The sequence below is a fragment of the Protopterus annectens genome, chromosome 2.part2 (genome assembly GCF_019279795.1).
Source record: "Protopterus annectens isolate FY-2018-M chromosome 2.part2, PAN1.0, whole genome shotgun sequence".
Lineage (NCBI taxonomy): Eukaryota > Metazoa > Chordata > Ceratodontiformes > Protopteridae > Protopterus > Protopterus annectens.
This window is the reverse complement of record NC_056730.1, coordinates 144,442,612-144,462,246: the sequence shown is the minus strand read 5'-3', so window position 1 is coordinate 144,462,246 and position 19,635 is coordinate 144,442,612.

Here is a 19,635-nt window from a genome sequence, read left to right as displayed (position 1 = left end):
TAAGATTTTGATAGCGTGATATAGACGTGTGTGTAGCACAAACTGTAATGAAAGGAGATACTGACATCCCAGCTAGCTGGAATTTTGTAAATAATTCTATGTCATTGGTGAATATCAAAATGATTTGTGTAAGATCCTTGTGTTACAAATGTATTAGAACTGTATGTTGTGTGTATATCAAACTGGTTTGTACAGACATGTGGTGAAAGTATATTTTGTAAAGTGTTTGTGTTTGAGATGCATCCACAGTGTGCCCTCCTGGAGGAAAACAGAAATGTACATGTAACTGTCAAATGTATATATTTTAACAGTGGAAACTGGAATACAGTAGGTTAACTTCAGTCTGGTAAATTTTAGGAAAATAGCTGAAATTAAATGACTTTATAGGCCACCCAATAAAAGATGGTGGGGGGATTTAATAAAGCCTACACAGACTTTTTTTCTATGTAGGCATTGTGCACACTACTTACACAAACGTAAGCAGGTTTGCAATCCAGTAAACAAAGCTGAGTGGCGCACACGAGAGTGCCAACACTGAAGTATCCATGGCATGCAAATCACCTCATAAGCAGGTGAATTGCATGCAAATGAGGGAGGTAGAGCAATCCAGCAAGCTGATAGGCAGTCCTGCAGACCCTGTGTTGGTGTTCATAGTGTACATGGAAAATCTCTGTGTACAGGATGTTAAACAGACAACAGGGGCTGTAAAAGTGGTGTTAGAAGGACAGGACAGAAATAGCATAGCAGGCACAGATGTGTGCAAAAGTATCCACCATGTGTCCAAAATCATATAGGAAAGAAGTTGAAATAATTAAATTTTTGTAATGATCTGGGTCTGTTTACACAGTGTGCAGCAGTGTGCAAACATGCACTGATGAAAATATAAAGAAAAAGAGTTGAAAAACAAAATCTAATAGAACGTGACAGAAATGTATTATAGGTCCCTGCATGGAGTATTTACAATGGTGTGCACAGAATCCTATGCAAATGAGTTGGGGTTACTGAATATCATAAATGGGTATTCATGTCTGCATATCCTTTCTGTGTAGGCACAGAACCGTGTTGATGTCCACAGAAGAGGTAGCTGGCAACAACAGGAGGTGTGTCTGAGGACTTGTAAGCTCATTGGAGCTCAGTGGCACCTGTTTGCACAGTGTGGCATTGTGCTGAGCAGGGTGGTGTGTACAGCTTCTGCTAAGCTTTGTTTACCTTTGGGTCACATGTTTTCATGTGTTTCCCCATGTTTGTATGTGCACCACCATGCTGAGAATGACCTTTCATGGGGGGTGTGCAGTGGCTGCTGAGCATTATTTACCTTCGCGGAGAATGTTTTTGCAGCATGCCACAGTGCTGAGTGAGGAAGGCTGTCCAAAAAAAAAAAATTGGTTGAGAAAGCCAGTGGTATATTAATTACTGATGACCCCTGATTCACTTATACTAGGGCCATTAACAGTCCTTAATGATGTACTTGGCAAGTTAAATGCATCATAGGTAGCCAATCACGCAGGCTGCACCTACAGTAGAGCCCAATAAAAGTTATACCAGACCTCTCAACCATACCAAATTCCTTGGTATTTGCCAGTTTTGAGGACAAAATATTGGGCTGCCACGAATTCCCGAGTGGCCACCTTAATTTCTGAATTTCCCGGTCTCTCTCTCTTTTTTTTTTTTTTTTTTTTGTAATTTACCACTTTAAAGTTTTGGGTTGTGTCACCACGCATCACCAGCCTTTAGGGGCATCAGTGATGACATCAGTAACTCCCTGTTGAACTCAGAGGAAAAATAGGGATGGCGGGCAGCATAATAGGTAAGAGCGAGTTAGCTCAATTTGCTTATCTGCCTGGTGTTCATTCAACCATTGCTTCACATTATCGTGCTACATTCACATTTATTTATTTAGTTATGCTGGTCGAGTTTGCTTATCTGTCTGTCTGGTGTTCAACCATTGCTGCACATTATCGTGCTACATTCACATTTATTTATTTAGTTATGCTGGCCGAGTTTGCTTATCTGTCTGGTGTTCAAGTTACCATTGCTGGACATTATCCTGCTACATATACATTTATTTATTTAGTTATGCTGGCTGAGTTTACTTATCTGCCTGGAGTTCAACCATTGCTGCTGCATTTTTAATGTTCCTGCCAGTTGCTGCATTCACATATTTATGTATGCTGGCTTTATTTAGTCTGTTTGCTACATTTGCTGGCCGTGCAAGATTATCGTGACTTACTTGCTAAGAAACAGTGAAATGGTATGTGTCATTTTATAGAATATGACCTATGGATTATTACAGCACTGATGTCAGAATATATGATTGCTTCATAGTTTCTGCTTCTTCTTGCATGCCAGTAGCGCATAGAAATGCTAAGAGATGGAGACAAAAAGAGTGAGCAGAGTTAGACTACTTTGCATTTTTTGGAAGTACTGAACCAGGCGGGAAATGTTGAAGCATGTTTATGAAATAAAAAAAAGTTTGCTTAAAAAGTAAATAATGTGATTGAAGTTATAAGGCCACAGCCGCAAAAGAGTTAAATGTTTCCCGAACCCTGCTTATTAAACTATGTAACATAACGTAATTTTTGATTGGTATTATTTAATTTATTATTTATTTATTTTTATTGCAAAGCATGTGTTTTGCAGTTTAATGCTATTTCTTACTATGAGGGCAATCACGTACTAAAATGGATTGCTTTAGTATGCATCTACTTTCCTATTAAAGCGTTGGTCATTCAACGACTGAGACCAGTACAAACTCACTGGATATTAAGCTTGCCATCAGGCGCAGCACATATCAGTAACATCAAATGGCTGTACAGCTAAACAAAAATGAGTTGAACTTGAAACATATGTCACCGAAATAGTGCAGTCCGAGAGCTGGTCAGATTTAGTATTGACATCGTCGTTATTTGTAGTGGGGAATGGGGATGGGGAGTATTTGCATTGACCTGAAGTATATAGACTTGGTTGGGAATTTACTTTTCCAATGATTACAACTTTAAGGAAGGGGATTGTCATGGGGCTTAGATGGAGAAATAAGGGCATGGAAGGTGAGTTAAGGTTGTGAGGAGGCCTCTTTGAGCTACCATCACTTTGGGTTTGGGAAATGCCTGTGCTGTGGTGCAGGGCTGGGTCAGCAGTCCCAACCAAGCTCCAACTCAGAGGAAAAAGTCTCAATGCACAGCAGAGGAGGGCTTTACCTGCACTTACATTTCTGCAAGGCAAGGACATGAGTTAGACTCTACTCAGGCAAAATCCAAAAGCGCAGCTTCAGAAAGCGCAAATCCAAAAGCCATAATACTCTCTGCAAACCACTCCAAGTGCAAGCGTGTGCAATGCTAGTTCTTACCAAGGGGGATTCCCATTGACATAACCACACTTACAACAGCCTCCTTAGCAGCCTTCTGTATTGCAGAAAACACTCTTTATTTTTTAGTTCAAGTTGACAAAATAATACAGTTTATAAATCAAATTTTACAGAACGAGTGGTACTCAGAGATGGGGCTGGACAGTATAGAGTGCAGGGATGTTAACAAATGGCAATAAATTACCACTAATCTGCTTGTACTTTCTGCATCGGATTTGGTTTTATGATAATTGAAAATGAAAATTATTTGTTGAGATCACAGCTGAATTATTTGTCATTATCGTACTTACAGTTTTAATGAGGTCTCTTCTTATGAGAAAGAGGAGCACTGCTGGATAGATTACCCATTAAACTGTGCTCACTTTCTTTTTATATATATACATTTTTAAAGGGGGAAAGGAAAGTGGTTGAGGTTTCTTAAACTAAAATTTATTTATATTTCGAAAACATCAGAAAGTGTCTGGTGGATCTGTGTATGCTTGCTGGGTGTTCACAAAAAGTCCATGAAGGAATCTGGAGGGTAGCATGAAAGGTACAGTGTAGGAAGAAAGGCTGGATTTGAAGGCACCTGCCTGGATGTCATGTGATGGATTTGAAGATGCTGTTTGCACATTACAGTATTTATGGTAAATGGGGTGAAATAGCCAAGTAATGGGACATTGGAATGGCTTTTGGGGGACTCTGTGCTGGGGGCATATTTTGGTTGTCTGTTCTTCAGTTTGCTGTTTGAAAGTTTTTATCCCACAATTCCATCAGAGTGGGTATGGTCACATAATTGTGTATGCTAATTTTATGTTAATCAGCATACAGATTTGTACCTCATTTTTATGGGCCTTTGTCCAGATTTTTGATGTTTCCAGGTTGAGAGGTATGGCTTACATAGCTGGACTCGTGGTGAAGCTCATATAGCTGTATATTGCATTTAATATACATTCATGCTTAGACAGCCTGGCATATGTATTGCTTTAGTATGAATCTGCTTTCTCATTAAAGCATTGGTCATTCAACCACTGAGACCAGTACAAAATCACTGGATATTAAGCTTGTCATCAGGTGTATCACATATCAATAACTTCAAATGGTTGTACAACTAAACGAAAATGAGTTGAACTTGAAAGATATGTCAATGAAATAGTGCAGTCAGAGAGCTGGTTAGATTTAGTAGTGACATTGTCTTTATTTCTAGTGGGGAATGGGGATGGGGAGTATTTGCATGAACCAGGAGTATATAGACTTGGTTGGGAATTTACTTTTCCAACGAATATAACTTTAAAGAAGGGGACTGTCATGGGGCTTAAATGGGAAATAATGGCACAGAAGGTGAGTTAAAGTTGTGAGGAGGCCTCTTTGAGCTGCCGTCTCTTTGGGTTTGGGAAATGTCTCTGCTGTGGTGCAGAGCTGGGTCAGCAGTCCCATCCAAGCTCCAACTCAGAGGAGAAAGTTTCAACACACAGTAGAGGAGGGTTTTACTGCACTTACATTTCCGCAAAGCAAGAACATGAGTCAGACTCTACTCAGGCAAAATGCAAATGCGCAACTTCAGAAAGCGTGAATCCAAAAACCATGATGCCCTCTGCAAACCACTCCAAGTACAAGCTCTTGCAATTCTAGTCTTACCAAGGGAGATTCCTGTTGACATAACCAGACTTACAAGAGCCTCCTTAGCAGCCTTCTGTAGTGCAGAAAGCACTCTTTATTTTTTAGTTCAAGTTGACAAAATAATACAGTTTCTAAATCAAATTTTACAGAACAAGTGGTACTCAGAGATGGGGCTGGACAGTACAGAGTGCTGGGATGTTAAGAAATGGCAATAAATCACTAATTTGCTTGTGCTTTCTGCATCGGATTCGGTTTTATGATAATTGAAAATGAAAATCATTTGTTGAGATCACAGCTGATTTATTTGTCATTATTGTACTTAGAGTTTTAATGAGGTCTCTTCTTATGAAAAGGAGGAGCACTGCTGGATAGATTACCCTTTTAAACTGTGCTCACTTTCTTTTTATATATAAATTTTTAAAGGGGGCAAGGAAAGTGGTTGCGGTTTCTTAAACTAAAATTTATTTATATTTAGAAAACATCAGAAAGTGTCTGGTGGACCTGTGTGTGCTTGATGAGTGTTCATAGAAAGTCCATGAAGGAATCTGGAGGGTAGCATCAAAGGTACAGTGTAAGAAGAAAGGCTGGATTTGAAGGTGCTTGCCTGGATGTTGTGCGGTGGATTTGAAAATGCTGTTTGCACATTACAGTGTTTATAGTAAATGGGGTGAAATAGCCAAGTAATGGAACATTGGAATGGCTGCAGAGGGACTCTGGGCTGGGGACATATTTTGGTTGTCTGTTCTTCAGTTTGCTGTTTGAAATTTGGTATCCCACAATTCCATTGGAGTGGGTGTGGTCACATAAATATGCATGCTAATGTTATGTTAATCAGCTTACAGATTTGTACCTCTTTTTCATGGGCCTTTGTCCAGATTTTTGATGTTTACAGGTTGAGAGGTATGAGTTGTACACACCCTACAATCTGATTTCTCCCCCAAACTCTGCACCACTAGAGTACAGACTTGGGAATTTTAACTGAAGGAATGCTAGGGGCTGCTGCAGGTCTGCTACATCTGTATGTGCTAGATGCTGAGGTCAATGCTGCTCTTCCACCCTCAACTCAGACCCAGAGCCAACAGATGGGAACCCATCCCAGTGGAAACAAAGGTATGTGCAGCTCTGAGAGTACTAGCTACAGGTACTTTCCAAAGACCAAATGGGGATATGATAGGGATCTCACAGGCATCAGCATCCAGGGTACTCCACCAGTTCCTGGATGCCATGCTACCACATGGCAGTGAGCACTCTTATTTTCCCCACACCACTGAGAAGAGGGCCATCAGCATGCAACACTTACACTGTATAGCACACTACCCTGACGTACTGTGTGCCATAGACTGCACTCATGTACACATTAAAGCACCACCAAGTGAGGAGGGTAGAATTTACATCAACCGCAAGGGGTATCACTCCATCAACTGCCAAGTCATATGCAATGCCCAGGACATTATCATGAATGTGTGTGCTGGCAGCCCTGGCAATTATCATGACTCCCGTATGTGGCATGCATCTTAGCTGTACCAGATGTTTGCTAAGGAGGACATCACTCACTGCCATTTACTGGGGGATGATGGCTACACATTGGAACCATGGATGATGACACCCATCAGAAATGCACACACACCCCACGGAAGAATGCCATAATGAGACACACTCACAAACTAGGAACATCATAGAATGTATATGTTTGTGCTGCTGAAGTCATGTTTCCTATGCCTCGATATATCTGGCGGAGCCCTGCAGTACTGTCCAGCCACATATGCACAGATGTTCGCAGCATATGCCATGCTACATAATATGATCCTGTGGAAACAGCTGTAGCAGGATCAGCAAAGGGAAGGGACACTCAGCCCCCAACCACTGCCTAGGTCCCCACAGCCACAGCCAAAGAAGGACTCAGAGGAGGAAGCCCGTGAGAATCTCCCTGTAGGCAGACATAGGCATGCCCAGTATGCCCTGGCCTTGGCCAAGAGACAACACATAGCACATGCACTGACAACTTAGGGTCCTAGAGACTGACACCTTACTCCAACTCACATACATTTAGCAATAATGATGACAGCTAGCTCACACAGCCTGTTCCTAACCATGTATTGGCTGTATTCTGTGTGCATCAGACAGAGTCAGCCCTGAACCACAGGTCTGTCAAGTGCTGCATTTGCAAGGTAAGTCACTCACCTGTACACCACTTGTAAGTGGTATTAGAATACCACATGTATGCAAGGGAATATAGTTGGCTACTGAGCTACTTGGGGAGATCTAACAACCACTTGGGACAACAGGTACCCTGTCCAATAGTATGTGCTCCATAATATTCACTAGGCCACATGGCTGTAAAATCCACTACATTATTCAAGAGAGATGGCAAACAGTGGGATCACAGGACATTCGCACAACTGTCTATGGCAGCAGATCATGGGCTGGTCATCCCCCACCCCCAACACACCAGTGTTCCAATACAGCTGCTGTAACAGTAGGTCAGCAATGATATATCAGCAGAACAGCCAATTCCAGGGCTATGACATAAAACATGGCCACATGTTGTATGCCTCACGTAACTCAGGGGTGGCAATGTATGTCTGTATGCTGTTGATTGTGTGAGGAATGACACCTGTATGTCTAGTGACTGGTGTGGCGCACTGAGCTAGGGATGTTAGCATGGGAGATGGTGTTGATGGTTTGTATCTGGCAGCATCTACATCTTTTGCATGTGAGGTACTCATATGATGATATTCCCACATAATGTCATACCCCTTAATCTGTTACTGCAAGAAAGCTGGACAAAGTCAGAGAGCATGGGGGGACAAAGGGTCAAAACTACAGACAGACATTATACATGCTCTGAGTAACCTATAAGCTGAATAGTATAACAACGGGTTGCAACAGAACAGAATAACTGCAAGATGTAAAGGCTGTCACTTAAATGTGTCAGTAGTTACTACAAGTCATTGGCTGCATTATACAATATTTTACCAGAACACTACAAATGTACAAGGAATAGACCAAACATATGGGGCGAAACGCAGGACAGTCTGCAAAAACATGTACAGTGAGAGGTATGCAGACTGTCACCCTGTGTATATATAGCACACAGCCAGGGAATGCCTTGGACAATTTCAGGGAAGTGCTGTACTTCAGAAACAGATGCAGCAGCCCAAGTCTGAAACACACAAAATCTCGGACCGGAATACAGGTAGCTCTGGCCTGGAGTTACCGTGTAAGTACTGATAGTCCCACTGGGTATGCTCCTAAACTTAGCTAACTTGAGCACAAGTCTGTTGCCTATTCATCACAAAGACCTGCTGCTATGTGGAAATGTGTTTGTACATACAGACAGCTACGTATACATATCTATCTGCCCCTGTCCCCACACACATGAATAGTGTGCCTATGAGTATGTATCACATATACATATGATACCAATACACACAAGCACGCACACAGACACACACACACACACACACACACACACACACACACACACACATATATATATATATATATATATATATATATATATATATATATAGCTATATAAAATTACAATGATACATAGACTCTCCGCACATATCTACATAACACATTTACATAACGTACACACACAGCAACATTTAAAGACACACCCTGTTATACACATTTATATATATATATATATATATATATATATATATATATATGTGTGTGTGTATTTGGATGTAAGAATGTCCCCACGTACCCTCTAAATGCTGAGGTTATCTGCACTTACACATCACAACAGTTGTCCAAAGGAACTAGACCAAGGCTGCAACGGTACAAAATCTACTTACCCACAGACCCCTGTGCCTGCAGAATGTCACCTTGTAGACAGACACAGGTGAGCAGGTGGTTTAATGTACAACAGTTTCAACACATGCCTTGGACAGGCCATATTCTCCCAGGCCACATGTTTACCTATCTAACTGCAACCAGCCACATATGGCCATACTGGTAACTGTACACACATAACAGGGCTATTAACAGGTATCCCACTTCTAGGACACTAGATACAATCACAGCAGCAAGCAATATCACTCTGCAGGCCGCACATGCTGTCTAGCATAAGGCTACTTTGCATACTCCACAAGTATTGTGCCTGCAAACACATGTAACACAGATGTAACCTGTGGTGCATGCAATAAGAACTGCGAGCTATAGTGTGTAATAGTAGATAGACAGGGGTTCTACTCTCAAAGCAACCAGCTCTGCATGTGTGTGTAAACATATCCCCTTGCAACACTACGCACATGCCCATTTGGATTATCCACATGTAATGGTTATGCATTTTATGACCCTGAATGGCCCTCCTCTACATAATCATAACTGATGTCTGCCACCTGTCTGACCCAGACACAAGATATTTGTAGATGTGTCAACTCCATCACCACACTGTCTATATTTATACGTTCAGAAAACCCAGGTGACATGTATCAAGGGTAGCAGACCTTAGCACAAAGTATGACTGCTTGGTTATACTGACTGCCCCCATTGCCCCTGATAGACTGTTCTATACATATGCACCTAGGCAGCAATACACGTATACTGCCATACCTTGCTGACATCATATTTCTGCTGTGCTGCCATGCCATCCTGTGCTGCTGTATTGCCGCCATATGTCCATAGTTGATTCCCTCAGACTCCTGGAATAGAAACATACACAGGTCCATGAGACACATGTCATCCTGTAACACTACCACCAGACAACATCATACAAATAAGGTACACAAGGTGTAGTGTATAGTCATGACACATGCATACATACAGTATTTGTTATGGACGACAAGTGGCATGGCAAAACAATACTGCATTACACACATACATGTCAATTGATATAGTCACCCTCTGCATCAGACACATAGCTTCATTTCCCTGTGTCGATGGCAAGGATGGCAGGGATGTGGCACAGGTATCATCACATGCACAGGGTGTGGTGAGGGGGGTGCCAGAGGCCTAGGTTGTGCCAAACAGTTGACAGCATGTGTGATAGTTAGGAAGGTGTGTTGGATAAATTGGCCATTGGGTGGTGCCGTGTGTATCTGTAGTTGAGCTGCATGTGATAGTGGTGTTTGAGTGTATGTGTGTACAAAGACAACCCCAGTGCATCCCTACACATGTGTACATCAGACAGCTGTGGACCATACATGGTAGAGTGGACAGTTGACTGTCTCCAGCCATGAACACAGGAACTGGCTCTGACAGGAGTTGCACTGGCACCACCATGCCAAAGTCAAATGAGGTGCTTGTATCTGATGGTGACTGCTGTCTGCTGGGTCTGTGTCCCCCTCAGGACCACCCAGGACCACATGCCTATGGCCTGCCATGTTGTGGTGTGGACAGCACACTTCCATCTGTAGAGCTGGAGGTATTGCCACTACAGGACCGTGACCACGCACGATCAAGCGGACTCTCAGCAGTTGGTGTTGCTGACCTACGTCCACTGGTCCAATGCCCAATTCCAACCTTATATTCCAGTACGGCAATGTGCAGCCCAAGACAGACACTGTCTCAGCCCACTGTCAGTCCACTGCATCAGTGAACTGCTCTACGGTGTCCGCCAGTGTGGTGGAGGCAGTCACAGATGTCAGACTGCGCTGCTTCCATAACCCTAAGCATAAATCTGCTGTTCTGTTCAGAACATGCCTGTGCCTCCATGACGGCCTGAAACATACATCGAGTGACTCAAGATGTGACATCTGCAATAGGTGGTGGATGGACAGCAGACCTCCTATAAGCACCCCCGTCAATCCACCTGTATGGGACATCTCTAGCTCTTTCGCTATGGCCAGTGTCTACACTCACTGGAGCCATAGTTGCCACACTTCCATGTTCAATGTTTCCACCCTCTGACTGTCCAATATTTGTAGCCTTTGGGGACTGGGTATGTGTGGGCATACTGACTGTGTGCAGATACAGTAGGGGAGAAGAGGGTTGTCAACCTCTGGGACAAATTTGGCCACTGACAACCCCACCTGTGCTTCACTATGGCCACCATCATCATCAGAGTTCAATGAGACACTGACATCAGGTTGTGAGGGGGGCAGACTTCAACCCCCATGGTCACCTGTGAAAACCAAGACAAAAGCAGTACATTACTACATGTACTTTTATGTATGGTCATACCGCTCAACCTCTTAGAGCAAGAAATCTGGACAAAGCCATATATAAAAGTGGGACAGAGGCCCAAAACTTAGGTCAATTTTTAAATATTGTTCCTACAAACTTGCAAAATTGATAGAATAACAGGTTTTGCATTAGCATGCATTTTCTGAAGGGTATGAAGTCTGAAGCTCAAATGTCTGTCATTATTTTCTAAATTCAACCTTTAATGATTTGAAACTAATTTACCAGAAAAACTCAATTTTATGAAAAATAGACCAAATATATGTGGCACAAATCTGGACATTCTGCAAAAATCTGTACAGTTGAGAAGCATGTGTATGGTACACCACACAGACTCATACAAATGAGGATCCACAACTGCAGTATGAGTCTTACATCTACTCATCTCCGCTCCCATGCACAACAGACAACCTCACAACAACATACACATACAAGTCAAAGCCTTTATAACATGCACTTCGGCTACATCCAGTTACAGTTGCCAGAAAAATCTACCTGTAAGGTATGCAATACGACACCATACATGACAGAACTACACATAAAACCCAGTGCACCTATCTTGATAATGATATGCCATTACTAGTGTCACTACCTCAGGTATGTAACATCTACCTTTTGTGTTTGAACAGGCATCTTGGAGTTCTTTTTTCATGTATACCAGGCTACATAGTCACTCACAACTATAACTGCAAATGTGTTAATATTCATTCAGATTCACACCTGTGATTACCCAGTCTATGAGCTTTAGTCAACTTTTCCAGAATGTTGCATACAAATCCTCTAATCTGGATAAGCACAACTTTTGTACATAGAGCAATATGGCAGCCCTTAACTTTCATAGGATATGTATGATCTGTAAAACACTAACATGCTTACCAGGTACAGAACCACGGGCTTGGGCAACTCTTGATGGACCTAAGAAAGAGTGAGGGAGAGGTATTTTCAGCACCACCATAATGTGGAGCACTGCAGGGTAATATGTGCATATATTCACTTGTACAGTAGCCTTCATTACTGACTGTATTGCTGTGATTCAGACTGTGTGCACAACTGAAGTTAAACCCCAACACCTCTCTAATGTAGATAGACCCAACACCCATGTACAGGTATGTACAGCCTACCACTATGACTGATACAGTATTACACTGGCAACACAGTAAGCTTACCTGGATGCTCCTCTGCTGTGGAGACTGGGGCATCCACCTCAACGATGTTCATAAGTTCATAGGTAGGAACTAGGCTATCGGCCCAAGGGCCTACATAAGCCTAACCAACAAGGTTCCCTGGCTTACGCCATCCAAGAAAGTTATTCTCCTATGCCACTGTCGAGCAGAGACACAGAAGTGATCCCCGGGGTGTATTTCCTATTTCCCATCCACTCATCAAGATTTTTTTTGAGGAGTGCTAATGAAGAACTTTGCTTGACATAGATGGGTAGCCTGTTCCAGAGTATGGGAGGTCTCTAGGGCAGGAATCTATGTATGGTGTGATGGATGCCTGCGAGCTGTTGTGTGTTCCTAGGTTCACCAGGAATTCCTTTGTGACCAAGAGTAGTTGTTCTGTTGCAGGCCCTTCACCAGGAGCAGCACAATCCCTGGAAACTTCAGCTGCCCTTCATCGTGCAGCATTCACCATGTCTGTGGCATGATGTCAGACTTGCTCATAGGTCCTGTCCTGTTGGCCAGTATGATAGACAGCCCACACAAGGTCTGCCTACAATGCTGCCCTTAGTTCCCAATTATGGCTCCCCCCCGGACAACAAGATCTGATGGTGCTGTCTGAGTCCATCCAGTATTATGTCGTTCTTTGCATCTGAGAAGGGGCATGTCTTCTGCTGTACATGGTTCCTGAAAGACAACAAAAGGGGAACATATTACAGGACCAGATACATGGACATTCGCTAGGTACAGATCCAGCACACCCATAACGGCCTGCACTATCCACTAGTCCCTCACATGTCATACCCCACAGTCTGGCAACACACTATATGTGTGGATCCCAGCAAAATACTAGCAATACTGGGGTATGTCTCTGTGTGCCGTGACAGATTCTGCTGTATGTTCCTACACCCAGCACTGCAGTCTACTGTGGTGTGTCCCCTATGCGCAAACTCCCACTAATATGTCATATGGCTACTGCCAAAAAAATTGCCACTGTGCTATTACAGCCATTATATGTGGAGATTCCAGCAACACCAGTGTGCCACAATGACAGAAAACAATGCAAACCTGTTTTAGTACATGTTCCCTGTAGGAATCATACATCTCAACTATATAGCTGTTTGCAGAATGTCAAGATGTCTGCCTCATAGCTTTGGTCATTTTCACACAAACTTGTGGATGTCTGACATATGGATGGCCAATCATTGATGGTTGATGTCAGAAAATAAAGACAGACATCTCAGTTGCAGACATCATAACTTTCAGAACACAGTTATTGTACTATAATACCTGTTATTCTATTCACCTTCTTACTTTGTATGAGCAATATATAAACAGTGTCCCTCATTCTGGGCCATTGTTCTTCCATTAAGTATGGCTTTAATCAGATTTCTTGTTGTAAAAGGTTGACAGGTATGTTAGGCATAGCTCTCATCAAAACCGTGACAAATGTCAATAGAATCGGGGGCATACCCAGAGTACATCATGGACATTCAGGGACACTTTTAAAATGTTAGAACTATTTATGTGAGACATTGTCAGAATGAGAGGAGGTGAATTACTGTACATCATTTGACATTACAGGAGTATTCACCTTTACTTATTGTCACTACGTATTATGTGTCATTCACTTGCTGTCCTACAACAGCCATCCCTTGTAGGAGGGAGTAAGAGGGACAGAGCTAATATGTGGGTGAAAAGTAGGGACAGTTGAGAGGCATGCCTGGTGGTGAAGGACAACAGAGTATCAATGACATATCATTACCATAGATCTAAGACTGCCTTACTGCTGTAATCTATTCCCCATACCTCCATCCTCCCATCTGCATTCTGTTTTAGGAAGAAATCATTCACATACCTGATGGACTGCAGTACCCCATGCCGAACTTTGCTTCCAGTACTCCTATGGAAATATGCTGTCTGTGTGAGTTAAGTCACATACAGACTTGTTCCCCATAACCAGCTGCTTGCCTTTTTAAGGTACGGCTCATAGCACATAATTGCCTCTGCACCAGTTTGTGGCTCTAATATGTTAATTGCAGCCACAACAGCTGAAGTGCACTATCATTAACCAATGACATGACAGCAAAGTGCAATATATAAGGCCTTCAAGTAGACCTGGGCCCCTTTCTTAGCTGTAAAGATGGACATTACCGAGATGTGAAGACTACAGCATTGCAGAGGGTAGGTGCCATAACTGTCAACTGTAGAGATTTGTGCAGTATATCCAAAATTTTTGTCTCATATGTGTGGTCTGTGTCCCATGACATTGTGGTCATCTGGAATTTCGCTGGCAAACATTGTGGGTTGAGGTCAGTAATGAAAGACACATATTTGAGTGTCAGACATCATAACCATGGGTATATGCATGCTAATGCAATAACTGTTATTCTATCAACTTACTATCTTTGTAGGAGCAAACTGTAAAACATGTCCCTATCTATGGGTCTGTGTCCCACCAGTAGGTATGGCTGGGTCCGGATTCCTTGTTCTAGGGGATGGGAGGTATGATAGGTCTTTAGCAGCATAGGGGGAGTATGAACACTTTTGAGGGCAAGAAGTTGGATGTGTAACTGTGAGAACTGTGTTGGCAAAGTAGTTACGATGCAGCCAGGGTAAGGGTACCCTTTACATCCAACTGCGGCATATAAGTATGGTATGTCTGTTATGCAATAGTGCCAATAACAGAGTAGTGGGTGACATATAGTTATGCTATACAGATATGTGCAGTGTGTCCCTACCTGCAAACCTTTGATTTGCAAAACTGGATAGCATTTCATTAATTAGCAGTAAGCTGTGGGGATAAGGATTGCATGACTCAGGCATTACTTGCTGTCTTCACAATAATATAATTTAACTGCAATACAAAACTGGATATGAACCCAGGACTGTGTGTACTGCATACAAAGCATTTAACAAACTGAGCTACTGAGTCACTGCTGTAGCAGGTGTATTTGCAAGGTATATGGGCAGACATACAGGCGGTGATACACATTTTCTGCATCTATCAGTATGTGCATGGCTTTCTATGGCTGTATTTCAGCACCAGGGTCCCAGTTGCACATGTTGTTAGCCATTGATGCCTTAGCAGGTGTGTTGCAACATATTGCTAATAAAAGGGCACATTTAGTAGCTATCACAGGCCTCATGTACTTCCATTGTTATGTCTTCGGCTGTCTAGTGGTGTATTACTGCACCAGAGTCCAGGGCACATTCCCATTTCTCCCAGTACTGTTTATTCCAGTTTGAGGCATGCCTAATGACTGTAGGTGGTAATCACTATGTTTTACTTAAAACACCTGTCTTAAGTAAGATCTGTGGGGCCTGGCAGGTTAATCCAGTGGGCTGTAGGTGAGAGGGGCCTGGGTTTGAAACATGGCAGAGGTGGGTTTTTTTTGTACATGTCTAAGAATATAATAAATACATTTAATCATTAAAACCTCATTTAAGCTTAGTTAAGTGAAGCGGTGCAACATGCTGCTCAGTGCAAATCCGCTCTAAAAATATAAAGAAAAGAAAAAGGGTGTGATAGGAAAGCAGTAAAATGGGGGCAAGCATGGGGAAAAATATAGTGAACACAGGTAGAGATGTGCAAGAAGGGTGTAGGAAAGAACCATAGCTATCCATATCTTGTACAGCAACATCTGTGAATTTTGACAGATTTTGTAAATGAATTTGGACTCTCAAACACAGAGAGAGGGGTGAAGACAACATAACTGTGTTGTCAAGCCAATTAGACCAAATTAGTGGTGTCCAGTGGACATGTTTGCAAAATGGAGAGCTCTGTATGGGGCGATTGTTTTTGGGACACATGCCCATTTTTTTAAAGGTGACAGTTGAATGTAGGGGAAGGGACATAGGTATGTGTGGAGAGGTAAGTTGGGTAGGAAAGGATGTGTTTGCAGACAGACAAGACATGCAAGACAGCAGACCAGTATGGTGTGTGACACATGAGGGGGTAAACACCTTGGATGAGGAGACTGTTGTGGAATCCAAGTTGCACATGTCTCCAGATGGCAGCAGCATGACTCATGTCTCCACCCATGGGACTGTCATCATGCTCCTTCATTGCCCTGAGGGTGGCTGTGCTGGAGTCTGGGGACCAGGGCAAGCCTACCCCACCAGGTCAGCCAGCGTGCTCTCAATCTGGTGCAGGCAGCATTCATAGCTCTGGTTAACTATCCTGTGCACCATGACCGGCAGTTGATCATGGGTGACTGCAGCCCCTCTGCCACAGCTCCCAAGGGGAGGCCAGGCCCCGTCCCCTGAACCAGTTCCACCTGATGTCGTAGGTGGTGCAGGGGAAGCAGAGGGGGCACCACAAGCCTGGGTCCCTGAGGTGCTAGGAGCCAGTGCTATGGACAGTTGAAGCAAGGTAGACGGATCACCTGGAACTGGCCTACCCTGGTGTGCTGTGGTAATAGAGGTATAGCAATAAGTATAGGTTAATTATGAAAAAAAATGTTAGTAATAACAGCATGCCAAAACACTGGAAATAACCCAATTATATATCAATGCATATTATGTGATAAAACACAATAATAAATAACAGAACAGCCAGTATGTTAACAACATGCCGATAACAGTTACAGCATAAGGCCATCAAAATAAGTAATTTGACAAGATATGTTAATATGCAACCATTATAATACATAACAATAATAAAACACATGACCCAACATACAGTTAAATGTAACAACATATGTTAATAGTAAACCATAACCAATGAATAACAATAATAAATAAATGAAGATAAGGGGTGGGGAGAGAGAGAAAAATAGTTCATTAGTACCATTGTAGGCTATTTGCTTGACAACAATACAACTATCTACTCTACGGGTCTATATTTTCTTTATGTGTACAGTGACTACAAGTCCCCTATAGCTGATGTAGCACATACATACCTCTCATGCTATTTGCATGGGACACTATGGGCCAAGCAGGTACGCAACTACACAGAACACTTGCACATCAAGTGGACCTGTGTAACTACCAAGGTGTTCTGTGGGCTGATGTGGTGATACTTTGCAATCTAGGAAATCATTTTGATGGTAATCCTGTGACAGATGGATTATACACAACTAATTACATAACATGAAATCGTGAGACACTTGAGAGACATGTATGTGTACAGAACAGAAAGAAAACAAATGTCATGCCTTGCTTGGAAGGCATGGGAATAGAACCCACTAGCAGTGACTGCAGCAGACACCTGCATAGAATGTATGAATTGACTGCAGCAACTTTTAACAGATACTCCAGGCATACAGCCATACCAGGATTACACATGTTATTTCTGATTGCACATTGCTGAATTTTCACATTCTTCCTAATGCTTTTAACAGTCTGTGACATCTAAACACACAATTATCTACTCATACTATGGGGTACTTCACCCATTTACATGTAGTTCCTGTGGAGAGAGAATTTGTAAGCATTATGTGACTGCTACTGTAATATTTAGTACTACATAGCACTGGATTCGAACCCTGGTCTGTGTGTGGCAAAATTTACTAAATACAAATTATTTAACAAACCCAGCTACCAAGCCACTGCTGATTACTGACTGACTGATATTTGCTGAGAGCTCACCTGGAACCAAAATATAACCTAGTAGTACTGCTACAGTGTTATACTAAACTGCAGTGACAGCAGAACACACATGCATGAAATACAAGGATAACCCAGACAGTAGGTAAGCTATATATTAGTATAAACAATGCTGATGTACACAATTTATTGTTAGTGGTTTGAAATATCTGTGAAGACAACAAACAATATCAGCTCATGGAGTGCATTACCTCACCCACATATCTTTATTACCTGATGTCTGTGGATGACAGGGCATTATGTGAGCAATATTGGCCTAGAGACTGCCTTTATCAGTACTATATAAGTTAACCAATATAATTTGCATCCACTAGATTTGCATTCTACAGCTATTACAGTGTTATACTTGACTGCAGCACCTTACCTTATAGCCTGAATGCATACAGCTCTTCTGCAATGGTTACAACAAGACAATCCTGATGTACAACATTTTCCTTGGTGTTATTGTTATTGTTCATGTTTTATTGCACATCAGTTGGCATTATTAATTTCTTGCAATACAGCTCTAATTATTGTATATACTTTAATGCAGTTGCTGATATTGTTGAATGTTTTATTGCACTACAGATGGCATTATTCATTTCTTGCAATGCAGCTCTAATTCCACATTTATTGTACTACAAACTTTATTCTGTATACTTTAATGCAGTTACTGGTATTGTTTCATGTTTTTATTGCACTACAGTTATTACATTATTCATTTATTGCAATAGAGCTCTAATTCCACACTTATGGCACTACAAACTTTATTGTATATACTTTAATGCAGTTAATGCTTTACTCTTTCTTGCTTATTTCACTACAGTTAGCATAATACAGTCATACTCACCACATTCATGGTGCAATCTGGCCAGGCACCCAATGTGTGAGTTGACATTGTGAGCCCTCTCAGCTGCAGCTGCTGGGAGAGAAGCACACATTTATGCATACCAGTTTTGCAGACATTCAGATTACATATTGTTAAAACACAAGTAAAATTACTTACATACTTATGCGGCATTCCCTGCCCAAGCTTCTTGTACCCAGGTATCCAAGTGTCCCCTCTTTCATTATTTCAGGTCATCATGGAGGTGACAAACTGTGTGGGGGATACCAGTAACACTGGTATGATCTCTGGCCAGCCAGTCCCAGGCCTCTGCCTTACACTGTGAGCCCTGGAAACCACCCTGCAGCAGCCGGTCATCACGGTTTTTAACTAGGAGCCCAACCATGACCCTGGACTCCAGAATTCCCCATTGTTGCACCCGAAAGCATGCACCTTCACCAACACCAGCCATAGTAACCCTCAGAAAAAGAACTCCAGTTGCTGTATCCCTTCCTATTTGGGCTTAATCTAGACTGTTTTCAAGCCCTTACATGTCACTGGGCAACATTTAAAAAAGTGCCACTTCACTTAGCAGCGGGCAAACCAGCACAGCTGAGCTGAACTGTGCAATAACTTGCAAAACAATAGTCTTAGCAGTGCTTAGCAGTGTGCAAACCAGTCAAGCAAAGTTGAGCAGTGCATAAACATTGGTAGCAGTTACCATGTTTATGCTGTGCTTAGCAGGTCTTAGCAGGTCTAAGCAGAGCATAACAGAGTGCAGCAGGGACATATTTTAAAATAGTCTGCATAATTTGTATATCAAATGAAATATTTATTTTCCCTCCAATGTATTCAAACTCTGGACCTGCTACACATGAAGCTATAACTCTACCCATTTAGTTATGTGGATATTAAAATCTGGTATATCTTTACATATACCACTACTGAGCACCATGCCA